Source organism: Theropithecus gelada, chromosome 1 (genome assembly GCF_003255815.1).
Source record: "Theropithecus gelada isolate Dixy chromosome 1, Tgel_1.0, whole genome shotgun sequence".
In the NCBI taxonomy this organism is placed as follows: Eukaryota; Metazoa; Chordata; class Mammalia; order Primates; family Cercopithecidae; genus Theropithecus; species Theropithecus gelada.
The window spans coordinates 30,747,396-30,761,157 of NC_037668.1; the positions used below are offsets into that span (position 1 = coordinate 30,747,396).

The 13,762-nt window shown below is 58.4% G+C and overlaps 1 protein-coding gene across 5 annotated transcripts in view; it reads right to left on the reverse strand.

The window, feature by feature from the left end:
* GNB1 (G protein subunit beta 1) overlaps positions 1-2,241 on the reverse strand; it is a 119,195-nt gene extending 116,954 nt beyond the window's left edge. For 2 of the 5 annotated variants that reach the window (XM_025397985.1, XM_025397997.1), the window contains exon 1: positions 1,932-2,241. The gene's annotated coding sequence lies outside the window, so the exon portion shown is untranslated. Of the gene's footprint in view, positions 1-1,467; positions 1,530-1,754; positions 1,777-1,931 lie in introns of those variants that run through there. The other 3 variants (XM_025397989.1, XM_025397964.1, XM_025397974.1) reach the window with 3 other exon arrangements.
* Positions 2,242-13,762: the final 11,521 nt, after the last annotated feature.

The following is a 13,762-nucleotide window of genomic DNA, read 5'->3' on the forward strand; positions in this document are numbered from 1 at the left end:
TCTCAGACCTGTCTCCATGTCAGTGGCACCAGCTTCATCCCCAGCCACGCACCCAGCGTTAGCAAAGAAAGAAGGAACCGCCTATTCACTTTCTTGATATATATACCTTCCCAAAGAATCCAGAATAAACTATATATCTCAATAGCATGAAAATTAAAACCTTACATTCAATAAACAGCTCCTCCCTCTCCCAAAAGACTATCACTTCAGATTAGAAAATAACTTATGCAGAAACCTTATCGATAACAATGCTTGCTCCAAAGGCCTTATTCAGTATGCATGCTTCACTGGGACTTTTCACAAAACTAATACATCCATTTGCTAATCATGAAAAATAATCTTCATATTTTCTTAATTAATAATCTCACTAGCAACTGCTTAATCACCTAATACTATTTGAGACTACTGTTATCAGATAGATAGCAACCTGAAAATACAATGAACCAATGCTCCCCAAACGAAAACCGTAGGTTAAGATTTCTACACTGTTTATCCATAAGTCGAGTACTGTACACCCTAACTGTAAATGCACACCAACTCCCTTTTCAAAACACAAATTTTAACATCGGCGTTTTCCTTCAATAAATGCATTTCACAATCCTAACAAAAACCTTCCATGAAGACAGGATGGACATGGTGGCTCAGGCCTCCAATTCTAGCACTTTGGGAGGCTGAGGCGGGAGGATCGCTTGAGCCCCAAAGTTCGAGACCAGCCTGGTTAACAGGATCTCTTTTACACAGAGATCCCATCTCTATTATTTAAAAAAAAAAAAAAAAAAAAAAAAAAAGGCTTCCATGCAAATGAATTTAGCAAACAAAACTGACACTGCTTCTGCATGCTAACCATGTAATTTAAAAGACACGAGAAATGTTAAAATACCATTTGAACCAACTATCGATTGACAGGGAAAAATATAGGAGGTTCTTAAAAGTCAAAAGCCTCAGCCGGCAGCCGTGTGGAATTTTCAGCTCCCCACTCCCCACCCCCACCCAGCTTCCAGCCGAAAAGCCGATCCAGGCAGGAGGAAGACACCCAGCCTTTGTGCTATTTCCTGTCCTCTCCCCCACCTTCGGGCCTTCGGAATATCGCAAACCGGGCCCCGAAACTCGGAGCGGCGGCGGCCGCCCCACAAAGGCACCGCCGGGAGCGCCATCTTGGCGCGGCCACCGGGCCCATTCATTCGCGGGCCCGGGCCGGGGTCCGCGCAACCCCCCGGCCGACACGCGCGGGGCGCCGGCGCCAGACAGACCCCGGCCTCGGCAGGAGAAGGGCAGGGCCACAGCGCGGCCGTCTCCGCGACTCGGCACAGCGAAAGGGCCGAAACCGTTATTTTCCCATTTCCCGACGCCGCGCCCGGCTTCCGCTTTAAATCCCCACTCCGCCCGCGGCGCGCGGCCCGGCTTCCCCATTTCATTGTTCCCCTTCCCCGCGCTCGCCCCCTGCGGCCGCCCGGCCCTCAAAGTCACCCCGATAGGCGGCCCGCGCGGGGGCTCCGGCCGCCGACACCGCCCCGCCTGCACGCCCGCCCGGCCTTTGTTCTCGCGCCGAGGGCCCGAGCGCCACGTCCGGCTCCCCACGCAGGGCCCGGCCCCGCCCGACCCGCGCCCCCGAGGCCCCGGCCGCCGCCACGGGAAGCTCCCGCGGCGCGGACAGCCCCGCACCCCGCGGCCGAAACTCGGCCCCCAGCCCTGGGCCTCGGACCCCGGCTCCTCGCCCGAGACCCCGCCCTCGACCCCGACCCTGCACCCCGAACCTCGGACCCCAGCTCCCGGCCCCCGCCTTCGGACGCCGCCCGCCGCCCGCCGCACCCGGGCGGGGCAGGAAGACGCGGCCCCGGCCGGCGGGTGCGGTGGGGGCGGGGCGGGCGCCCCCTGGGCGGGCCGGTGGACGAACTGAGGCCGGGTCCGGGGCTGGGGGCTGCCGCGCTCACCTCAGCGCCCTCGTCGCGGCCTGACGCGCCCGCACCGCCGCCTCGGCCGCTGCTCGGGAGGTCGTCGCGCTCGGGCCGCGCTGCGCGCTCCGCGGGCGCTGCGGGCAGGTGCGCACCGGCAAGGCTCGGTCCACTCCCGCCGCGGCGGCTGCTCCACTCCCGACCCCGCTCCCCACTCGCCGCCCGCGCCCGCTCCCGCTCCCGCCGCCGCCGCCGCCGCCGCCGCCTCCGTCCGCCCCTCAGACGCCTCCAGCCATCGGGATGGGCGCGGCGGGCCCCTGCCCGCAGTCTCGGGAAACCCCACGCGTTCGCGTCACCACGCACGTCGCGCGTCGCGCGCGCTCGCTGGGCCCGACGGGCACGCGCACGCCTGCGCGCTTGCAACTCTCAACGGGCCCGAGCGCGTGTCCGAGCGGCTTAAAGAGGCCGTGTTGCTGTCTGTCCTCCGGGACCGCTGCTTCAGGAGACCCCCCCGGCGGCCCGGCCCTACGGGGACCGAGCGGGATGGGGACCGGGGCAGTGGGCCCTCGGAGACGGGACGGGGCGGGGGGAACACTGGCGCGGAGCCCTCCGGGGACAGCGTAAGGTTGGGTAACCGCGGGCGGGGGCTCCTCCGGGGGCGGTGGTTGGGTAACGGCGGGCGGGGGTCACTCAAGGGACGGGGCGGGGAAGGCCGCGGGCGGGGGCGGTCCCTCCGGGGACGGGGCGAGTAGGGGCACCGCGGGCGAGGTCGTTGCCTGCAGAGGAGGCGCCGGGCTCCGCGAGCAGGTCGGGGTCCCGGGCAGGCGCAGGTGTCCCCCGGGCTCTCAAGCAGGGACTGCGGCGAGCTCCGACGGGGCTGGCGGGCAGAGACCCGCGCGTGGGCTCAGTGCGTGTGAGGGTGGGTCTCGGGCTGCGGAGGAGGGCAGCGCCCCGTGGCTCCTCTCGCTGCTGCGGGCAGGGCCCCCTGGCAGGAGCGGAGGCCGCGGACCCCTCCCAAGCCGCTGAGCAGTGGACAGCGGGGACCGGAGACCCCAGGTGAGGAAGGGGAACGAAGTCAAGAAGGCCACATGTCCGGCTTCCAGGCTTGATGTCCTCAGAAGCCTCCAGAACGTCCATGGAAGCCGCCCCTGCGCCCACCGCCTCCTGCTGTCTTTCCAGCTGAGCTCCTGCTGCCCCTCACCCCCGGCTTCTGCACTCTGCTCCTCCCCAGCCAGCGCCCTGCTCTTCCACCCGCCTGGGCCTTCATCCCCTCCGAGCTCCCCTTCCACACCAAACCTGGCGTCCGTTTTCCTCCAGGCCTGCACCAGCACAGTGGAAAGGGAGAAAGACCCAGCCTCATCCCCTGGGCCTCCCCTCAACCAGGGCCACAACCTCAAGGGGCCACGCCACCCCACCCCCAACGCCTATTTCCCACCTTCTACTCTCTCCACACCCTGGGATACCACCTGCCTCTCTCAACTGGCGTTTTCCTTCTCAGTTTGTGTGCATGGCGCTTGTGTGAGAAAGCGGGCACACAGTAAGTGCGGCTTCTGGATGCGTCCGCCGCCTGCCCTCCCTGCCACGCGCTTCCCCTCCCTGGGGAGCCTCCACCAGACAGGGAACCCATGCCTTCCCACCCTTCTGTCTCCCTCCCACTTCACTTGTCCGCGGCATTCCCGGAGGCCTTTATTTCTGGCACTAGATGCTCCAGGTCCTGTTGTATTCTCCCTGCCCCAGCCTGAACCCAGCTATTTCTGCTGGCAACCTAGTTCATTGTGGGAGAATGTCATGCAGAGCCCAGAATGGGGTCCCGGGTGTGCTCATTGCTACTGGGGTGTCCTTGCAGCTGGTGGAGCAAGAGAGCACATCTATGTACATGCTCCCACACATACGTATACACACAGTTTCCTGGGTGTTTTTGTCTATGATTTTCTTGGGCGCCACACATTTACTCTGATGCCAGGCCGCCACTGCAGGGCTCAACCTGTTCCGAATGAGGGGCATCCTGCTTTGAGAGTGAGGAACCCGGCTCTGATTATCTCCTGTGTAACCAGTCTCTCATCCTCTCTTCCACCCCACTGTATGCTACCCACTCCTCACCCTGTGTGGCCTCTGACCTCCACTGGGCCACCGAGGTGCCATCCCCACAGGGGCACCTGCCTACCTAGCACAGTTGAGCAAGGACTGAATTCCCAGTGACATTTTTTGAATTTTTATTTTATTTATTTATTTTTGGGGTTTTTTGGGAGGTTTTTTTTTGTTTTTTTTTTTTTTTTGAGATGAGGGTCTCCCTGTGTTGCTCAGGCTGGTCTCAAACTCCTGGGCTCAAGCAGTCCTCCCACCTCAGCCTTCCAAAGGGCTGGGATCACAGGCAGGAGCCACTGCGCACATGGGCTGAATTGTCAATCATATCACTGAAAGCATTGACAGTTCCCGTCACCCACTCTCTCCCCAGGGTCCAGGCCCCTCCTCCCCTCCCCACTGTCCAGACGCTGGCTCCTTGATGCTTCCTGACACCACCGAATTCCACGCTCCAGCCTTTGGCCCAGTGGCTCTATCTGCCTGGGACAGTCTCCCCATAACCTCGTGTAGTTCAGGCCTTTGCGGGTGTCACCTCCATGGAGATGTCTCCCCAGCCCTGACCATCCCTCCCAGCTACCTTGCTGGTTTCTCCTGTGGTTTCTTCCTGGCTGCCTTCTCTGGGCCCTCCCCCTGTTGCCGTGTGAGCCCTGTGAAGCCCACTCTTACCGCTGCTCCACCAGCCCAGCGTGGTGCCAGGCACACGGGGTCATCAGAGAACAGCTGGTGTGGCTGATGCTCTGAGTTCTGAGTGAGGAAGATGCAAGCCAGCACAGGGACCAGAGCCCGGAGCAAGAGATCAGGAGGGGCAGAACCATCACCTGGGCCAGAACAAGGGCAGGGCGCGAGGAACCTGAGTGGTTGGACATCAGGAGAGCCGGGCCCCTGCAGGAAAGCTTCTCTGCTTGGACACTCGAGAGGCGGGGTGGAGCATGGGCCACATCAAGGGCCGAGGGACGATGCAAAGTCAGTCGGCGGACGGTGTTCTGCACATTGGCAGGTGAGGGGTTAGAGGCGGCCCTCAGAATCTGGCAGGCCTAATGCCAGCCTTCAGTGCCCACCTGAGTTAAAAGTGGAACTAGGCCGGGCGCGGTGGCTCACGCCTGTAATCACAACACTTTGGTAGGCCGAGGCGGGCCGATCACAAGGTCAGGAGATGGAGAGCACGGTGAAACCCCGTCTCTACTAAAAATACAAAAAACTAGCCGGGGGAGGTGGCGGGCACCTGTAGTCCCAGCTCCTCAGGAAGCTGAGGCAGGAGAATGGCGGGAACCCGGGAGGCGAAGCTTGCAGTGAGTCGAGATCGTGCCACTGCACTCCAGCCAGGGGGACAGAGCGAGACTCCGTCTCAAAAAAAAAAAAAAAAAAACTGGAACTGAGGAGCAGGGAGAGGAGGCTGAGGCGGCAGCCGTTTGTCACCAGAGACCTTCCAGCAGCTGTGGGATGGGAGGGGCCCCGGAAGGTCCCTGCAAGCCTGGCCCAGGGCCATGGAGGAGCCTCAGGAGGAGTGGCCACCACACTGCGGGCCAGACTGGGCAGTGGCAGGGCTGTGCTCTGGGGCTCCCTTGTCCCACAGGCCACCATCAGACTGGTCAGCCCATCTCGTTACAGCCAAGGCCATGGAGGAAGGCCACACAGGAGGACGCCAGGCCAGTGCCTGCCTTAGCTATATCCAAGGGGCAGGGTGCAGCCCCAGCACCTCCAGCTTATCTGTAGGTCGTCATGGTGAGGCAGGGCTGTCCCTGGAACTTGCCCCATAGTCCAGGCAGAAATCCTATTTGATGGTTTATGGAAGGCAAAGTTGAGAGGAAGGAGGGAGGGAAGGAGCAGGGGCCCAGGTGCTTACTCCCAGATCCTTACTGTAGCTTGGGGCTGCCCTCTGCAGTACACAGTCCCTGGAAGGTAGGGGCGTCTGCCCTGAGTACGGTGTGACCGCAAAGATGCTTCTCGCCTCCAGCCAGAGCCCATCCCTAGAGATAAGAAACACCCGAGCCCTTGGTGGCCCGGGGGGTCTAGAGCCGGGCTCAGACCTGCCCTCCCTTCCCCACCTCCATTCCTTTCAGCCCAGGCCTCTTGTGTCTTTTGGCCCTCACCTACTGCCCCACCCTCTCCCTGGCAGAGCAAAGGCTTCCCAGTAACACTCCCTTCTCTGCAAGGATCTCAGAGATCAGCCTGGGTTCCTGAGTCCAGAGCCACACCCAGTCAGCTCTGGGTCCCTAAGTCCAGAGCCATACCCGGTCAGCTGTGCCCAACCCAGGGCAGGACTGAGCTGGGCCCCAGGGCGGAGGTGGCTGCCCTGATACTGGCTCCACACCAGGCCTTCTCTAAAACCCCTGGGAGCGGGAGACACAATTCAGATGCCCCACCCACACCTGCTTCTCAGCAGGAAATGGTCTAATGGGAAAGTAGGTCTTTTAAATCTGAATTATTCAATCTGTGCACGTGATAGGACCCGCAGCTCCACCTCTGTGCGCTCCCCGGGCGCTGCGCTCCAGCCAGGCTTTGAGGGGTCTCAGAGCTGCAGGAGACATTTCTAGATTTCCAGCTTTGGCAGGAGAGGTCCCTTTGTCTTGCCCTGGGCTCTAGGCTCCTGCAGGGCATCTGTCCTCCTCCTACCAGCGCTGTGAGGTTCTCCACCACACGGCCCTCTGCCATCGTCTTCACTTCCAGTGAGATCCAGGCCCCAAAGGACAGAATGGAGAGGGAGGGAGAGAGGAGCGCATCGTGACGGTGCCTGGGGGTGCAGAATGTAGGTGATCAAGGAGAAAGCCCTAATTAGCTCCTGCAGCTTTCAAAGGCAGGGGCTGGTGGAGGAATGGGGCCACGGCACCTCTCTAACCCTCAGCACACACCTGCCGATGCCCACTGAGTGCCAGGGCGGGTTTAGCACCAGGCCCTGGCCCTGAGACCAGAGCAGGGCAGCTCTGCTTGAGGGGTTGAGTAGGGCCCTGGTGCCCAGCTTCATGGGGAGTGGCCAGTGAGGAGGTGTCACCGCAGCAGAGCCAGGCACAAAGTAAGGACAGCTGCTGTGGCTAGTGAATGAGTGGCTAGCAGAGCTGGGAGGGTCACTGCCCTGCAGAGTCACAGACATCATGGCCCAGGAGGCTAGTGTGGCAGGCACAGCGAATGCCGGGCCTTGGGGGCCTCTGGGAGGAGGCTGGCTGTAGCCCCCTGGACCCTGTCTTGCAGGTGTAGGGAGTTGGCCTCTGTACCCGACCAGGACCCGTCCATTGTTCCGAAGCTCCCCACCATGCTACTCACCCCCGACCCCCCTGGCCACCAGCCTGTGGTCATGAATCATGAATTGCACATCCTTCTTGGGCACACGTGCAGGCACACCCAAGCTAGGTATACATGCATGTGCACAAACACATGAGCTGGGTATATACACATGTGCACACACGGGGGAATTGGTGTCTGCTGGGGGGTGGAGGAGGTGATGGTGTAAGTGAGCAGATGCATTGAGGGGCATGTTTCCCCTCCCTGCTAGCGTTGGACTAGAATCCCCGGGGAAAACTCAGGTGGCCTCCTGTCACTCTGGTGAGCGGCCCCAGCTGGGCTGACACTCGCAGAGGTAGATGCGTAGCTTAGACCACCAGTTCCAGTAAAGGCCTGGCAAGACCCAGCCCCTGCCTCCCCTGCAGGCAATGGAAGAATTCACCTTTCTCCTTAGAGGCCTTTATCATGGGCCCATCTGACCTCACTGCAGAATCCCGGAACTGCACACACAGAGATAGAAATCCTGGCTCTGTCCAGTGGCCCTGAGTGCCACAGATGAACCTAAATGAGGGACTTTTGTTTTTGTTTTTGTTTTTGAGACGGAGTCTCGCTCTGCTGCCCAGGCTGGAGTGCAGTGGCACAATCTCTGCTCACTGCAACTTCCGCCTCCCGGGTTCCAGCAATTCTCCTGCCTCAGCCTCCCAAGGAGCTGGGACTACAGGGGGGCACCACCATGGCCCGGCTAATTTTTGTATTTTTAGTAGAGACGGGGTTTGATACCCAGCTTGTGTGTGCATACATGCATGTATACCCAGCTCGAGTGTGTCTGTACACATGCACATATACCATCTGGTGTGCATGTACACGTGAGTATACCGTTTAGGTGTGCATGTACGTGTGTGTATATCCAACTCGTGTGTGTGCATGCACATTTACCAGCTCCAGTGTGTTTGCACACATGCATGTGTACCATCTACTGTGCATGTACATGCATGTATACCCAGTTTGGATGTTTGCACATGCTCAATTCATGTGTGCATGTACATGTGGGTATACCATGTATACTGGCCAGGCTGGTCTCAAACTCCTGACCTCGTGATCTGCCCACCTTGGCCTCCCAAAGTGCTAGGATTACAGGTGTGAGCCACCATGCCCAGTCAATGAGGGGCTTTTTCTTTTCTTTCCTTTTCTTCTTTTTTTTTTTTTTTTTTTTTTTTTTGACGGAGTCTCGCTGCGTTACCCAGGCTGGAGTGCAGTGGCGCAATCTCAGCTCACTGCAATCTCTGCCTCTTGGGTTCAAGTGATTCTCCTGCCTCAGCCTCCTGAGTAGCTGGAATTACAGGCACCTGCCACCACACTCAGCTACTTTTCGTTTTTTGTTTTGTTTTGTTTTGTTTTTTGTTTATTTTTAGTAGAGAGTTGTTCTCGAACTCCTGACCTCGTGATCCACCCCCCACCCCCCCACCCCCCCACCCCGGCCTCCCAAAGTGCTGGGATTACAGGTGTGAGCCAGCACACCCGGCCAAGGGACTTTTCGATGTCGTCCCCATTCAAGGAGTAACAGACCTTTTGTTTAAAATACAAACCTAGGCCATGTGCGGTGGCTCACGCCTGCAGTCTCAGCACTTTGGGAGGCCGAAGCGGGCGGATCACCTGAGGTCGGGAGTTTGAGACCAGCCTGACCAACATGGAGAAACCCTATCTCTACTAAAAATACAAAATTAGCTGGGCGTGGTGGTGCATGCCTGTAATCCCAGCTACTTGGAAGACTGAGGCAGGAGAATCGCTCGAACCCGGAAGGCGGAGGTTGTAGTGAGCCAACATTGCGCCATTGCACTCCAGCCTGGGCAACAAGAGTGAAACTCCGTCTCAAAAAAAAAAAAAAAAAAGCAAACCTCTTGGCTGTGTGCCATGGTTCATGCCTATAATCCCAGCTCTTTAGGAGACTGAGGCCGGAGGATTGCTTCAGACCAGGAGTTTGAGACCAACATAGTGAGAATCCATCTCTGCTAAAAATAAAAAAATTCGCCAGGTATGATATCTCGTGCTTGTGGTACCACCCACGCAGGAGGCTGAGGTGGGAGGATGGCTTGGGCCGGGGAGGTTGAGGCTGCAGTGAGCCATCATCACGCCACAGCACTCAAACCTGGGTGATAGAGGGAGACCTTGTCTCAAAAACAAAGAAAAACTCCACAAACCTCCCTAACAGTGAAAGATGCAACTATGAATGGAAACAGCATCGTTCCCTGCCTGTAGACCCAGAAGCTGTGCACAGACGGGTATGTGTGCATGTGCACATACATTCACAATCTGAGTATATATGCATGTGTGCACACATGGGAGCTGGGTATATGCACATGTGCGTGCACACCCAAGCTGGGTATATGTGCATGTGAACAAACACACATGAGCTTTGTATATACACGTGCACACACAAGCTTGATATGCACACATGTACATACATGAGCTGGGTGTATGCATACACCCAAGCTAGGTATACATGCATGTGGACAAACACGAGCTGGGTATACATGCATGTACATGTACACCCAGCACGGGTATATACACATGTGCATGCACATGCTCATCAGCTGGTGTACATGCACGTGCACACACAAGAGCTGGGTATACCCCCATGTACATGCACACATGAATTGAGCATGTGCAAACACCCAAACCGGGTATACATGCATGTGTGCAAAAGCACTGGAGCTGGTAAATGTGCATGCACACACACGAGTTGGATATACACACATGTACATGCACACCCAAACGGTATACTCACATGTACATGCACACCAGATGGTATATGTGCATGTGTACAGACACACTCGAGTTGAGTATACATGCATGTATGCACACACACGAGCTGGGTATGCATGTACAACCAAGCTGGGTATACACACGTGGACACACTCAAACTAGGTATACATACATATGTGCAAACACACATGAGCTGGGTATACACACGTTTGCATGCACACCAGCTAGTATACATGCATGTGCACACACATGAGCTTGGTATACACACATATGCACACACATGCGAGCTGGGTCAGTCAGGAGTCACTGTAGCAAGTGGTAGAAGCTGAAGCCGGCTTGCATGAAAAGAGGCAATTGACTAGCTCAGTGAATACGAGTCATGAGTAGACAGCTGAGCCTCAGGCCTAGCTGGATCCAGGTGAGGCTGTCGGGCTCTCCCCCTGCCCACCCACCCATGGCTCTGTGTCCCCATATGGCACCTCCTCCTTTCTCTGCTGGGTAGGGCCCCACTGTCCCGTCATCCCCACCTCAGCAGTTGGGCTGCTCAGAAGACTTGGCTATCTGGATGTTGACCCCAGGAAGACTCTGACAGGCTTCACTCAGATTTCCTGTGGCTCCAACGGTAGTTAGTGGCTCTCAACACAAAGGCAGGGTTGTCACCAGGGGGAGCGGAGGTTGCTGGACATGGGGAAAATGCATAGGTGTCCCCACCTACCTCGTGGCTAAAAACCAGCAGCTGAGCAACAGCTGGGCTACTTATACCCAAAGCTTCTGTTGGTTGGTGACGTCAAGGACATTTAGATGGTTGCTTTCACCCATGGCGAGGTCAAGGACGGTGGACAGCTGGTTTGACCCATGGTGAGGTCAAGGACATGGGACAGTTGGTTGGACCCATGCTGTAGCTCTGGCTACAGTTTCAGGGAGCCCTGGGCCTAACCCTAGTGAGAGTGAGGGTGTGACCTGGGCAGGGTCAGCCTGGGCAGCTCTGAGACAGTGGCTCCTCAAAGTGCCCAGTCTGCCCTGGGAAGGGACAGGTGACAGAAACTCAAGCCCAGGGGCCTGGCCACCCCTCACTGAGGTCAGGCGGCCCCACCCTTGGCCTGACCCAGCCTGAACCCGGAGGCTGCGGGCAGAGCCCACGGGGGTGGAGCAGGCTCGGGCCTCCACTCTCCCTCTGGCCCCACAGCGTGCTCCAGGGCAGCTTCTGGGGTGGGGGTCATCGTGGGAGCACAACGCCACCATCTGCAAGTCCTCTGTGACTCGGAGGGACAGTCAGAGCTCCCAAACACCCAGCCCCCAGCCCCATTTCCTGCCGGGGCTGGGCGGCCCCTTGGCAGGAAGGCTGCAGCTGTTCTCTGGGGTCTCCTTGGCCTCCCACAGGCCACCAGCATCCTCAGGCTGAGAGTGTGGCGGGCACAATGCCCTGCACACATCCTGGTGAGATGAAGGGAGAAGCTGGCGCGGTGACTCAGAGAGACGGACAGTCAGAGCGGCCCACACCCACCCCCCAACACCTACACACAGACAAGAGAGCAAGGTGGCCTACGTAGGCATCTGAGACATGAGCAGACAGAAACGGGGACGCAAGACCCTCAGTGCCCAGAAAGTGGGGGTCTGAGAGAGGGAACCCAGTGGGCAGGGCCTGGAGGGTGAGGAGGGCCATCTTGGAGGCAGCCACCCCAGCTGGGCCTTGGGGCTCTGAACCCTCAAGATCCCTTCTGGGGGCGCAGTGGCTCACGCCTGTAATCCCAGTACCTTGGGAGGCAGAGGCAGGCAGATTGCTTGAGCCCAGGAGTTTGAAACCAGCCTGGGCAATATAGTGAAACTCCATCTCTACAAAAAATGAAACCAATTTTTTTTTTTTTTTTTTTTGAGACTGAGTTTCATTCTTGTTGCCCAGGCTGGAATGCAGTGGCGCAATCTCAGCTCATTGCAACCTTCACCTCCCAGGTTCAAGCAATTCTCCTGCCTCAGCCTCCTGAGTAGCTGAGATTACAGGCATGTGCCACTACACCTGGCTAATTTTTGTATTTTTAGTAGAGACAGGGTTTCACCACGTTGGCCAGGCTGGTCTCGAACTCCTGATCTCAAGTAATCCACCCACCTTGGCCTCCCAAACTGCTGGGATTACAGGTGTGAGCCAGCATGCCCCACAAAAAATACAAAAATTAGCTGGGCATGGTGGCATGTGCCTGTAGTCCTAGCTACTCAGGAGGCTGAGGTGGGAGGATCGCTTGAGCCTGGGAAGTTGAGGAGTCTGCAGTGAGCTGTGGTTGAGCCACTGCACTCCAGCCTGGGTGACAGAGCCAGATCCTGTCTCAAAAAAAAAAAAAAAAAAAAGGAAGACTCTTTCTTGGTCCCTCAACGTCCTCCCTGGCCTGGCCAAGCCTCCTGACCTGAGGTGTCACCCACCTGCCTAGACGTGCTTGGGGTGGGGTCCCTGGGGCTGGGGAGTGGGTGACAGCACAGGTGAGCCACACTGGCCAGTGCAGGATGACGGATGACGGAGGCTTCTACCCCATTCCAGTGCCCAGAGTGGGAGCAGAGGTGAGTGGGTGGGAACCTAGGGATGCAGGGAATTCGGGGGTTGCTGGACCAGCCCTGGCCTCCAGCTCCCTTCGCCTCCCCTGCCAGGGCCCTGCTTGAGGGAGAAGCTTAGGCTGCTCAGGGGATTCATCTTCCTAGGGCGGCACCCAGGACTGGGCTCCTCCTATACCAGCCGCAGTTCGCACCTGTGGCCTCAGCCGGTGGTGGCTGGTCCAGCCACCAAGGTTTTCCTGAGAGCAAGGCCCCGAGAGGTGCCCGGTTAAGGGGCTGCAGGGGGGCTGCAGAGGGCAGAGCCTTCCCGAGCCCCTTGCCCACTGCCCTCTTTGGCCCTGCCAGGTAAGGGGCAGCCCAGAGATGGACCCAGAGTCCAACCTGTGTGCCCTGGAGCTGCCCTTCTGTCCCAAGGATGCAACTGGAGGTCACTGACAGGCAGACACCGGTAGGGCCCTATCCAGCAGTGGGTGGCCATGAGTAGCCTTCCCTGGAAGCAGGGGACCTGGTCAAGGCTCTCTCAGGATACAGAGGCACACAGAGGGGAAGCGCCAGGAGTCCTCCCAGGCTGGAGCTGCCCTCCCACGGTGCGGCCACTGGCAGGGTGGAGCTCTTCCCACGCCACACCGGGCTGCACCGGGTCACCACAGTGCCTCGGGGGCCGTCCTCTCCAACAGAAGACCACACCGGGCTGCACCGGGTCACCACAGTGCCTCGGGGGCCGTCCTCTCCAACAGAAGACCCCACCACACTGACCCGCCCTGTGAAGAGGTCAGGGGCTCGGTCTTTCTTTCTGGGTGCCAGGGTCCCATCTGCTGTCCCCACCCCCACCCAGCTCAGGGCCCAGAGGTCTCCACAAGGGACTTCCTCCACAAGCCTCATGCCCTTGGCGGGGACCTGGACCTGCTGACTGGCCCATTCACCAGAAGGCAGGGGCCCCAGCGGGGACTCCCGATGACCCCGGCAAGGACTCCTCCCCACGACTTGCTGGCTCCCCTACATTGGGTTCTGCCTCATGAGCTACTTTAAAAAAAAAAAAAAAAAAAGTGGTAAAGGCCGGGCGCGGCGGCTCATGCCTGAATCCCAGCACTTTGGGAGGCCGAGGCGGGCGGATCACGAGGTCAGCAGTTCAAGACCAGTCTGGCCAACATAGTGAACTCCCGTTTCCACTAAAAATACAAAAAAAAAATAGCTGGGTGTGGTGGTGTGTGCCTATAATCTCAGCTACTTGGGAGGCTAAGTCAGGAGAATTGCGTGAACCCAGGAGGCAG